Genomic DNA, 203 nt, shown 5'->3' with positions numbered 1-203 from the left:
GGCAAGATGCTACTGTGGCTTGGGCCCTGGAGAGCGGGGAACAGTGCAGCAATGACCCCGCACCCCAAAGAGGCAGGGTGCAGCTGGGACTGTGGGGAGCTAGTTCGGTTCCAGGTAGGCTGGGCGCTGTGGCTATTAGGTAGGCCTGGGGGCCTAACACAGTACAGCTCAGCCAGGGCTCTGCTTCACTGGGACACAAGGCG

The sequence above is a fragment of the Lemur catta genome, chromosome 12 (genome assembly GCF_020740605.2).
Source record: "Lemur catta isolate mLemCat1 chromosome 12, mLemCat1.pri, whole genome shotgun sequence".
Classification (NCBI taxonomy): domain Eukaryota; kingdom Metazoa; phylum Chordata; class Mammalia; order Primates; family Lemuridae; genus Lemur; species Lemur catta.
The sequence above is the reverse complement of the archived record's forward strand: the minus strand, read 5'-3'. Positions refer to the sequence as shown.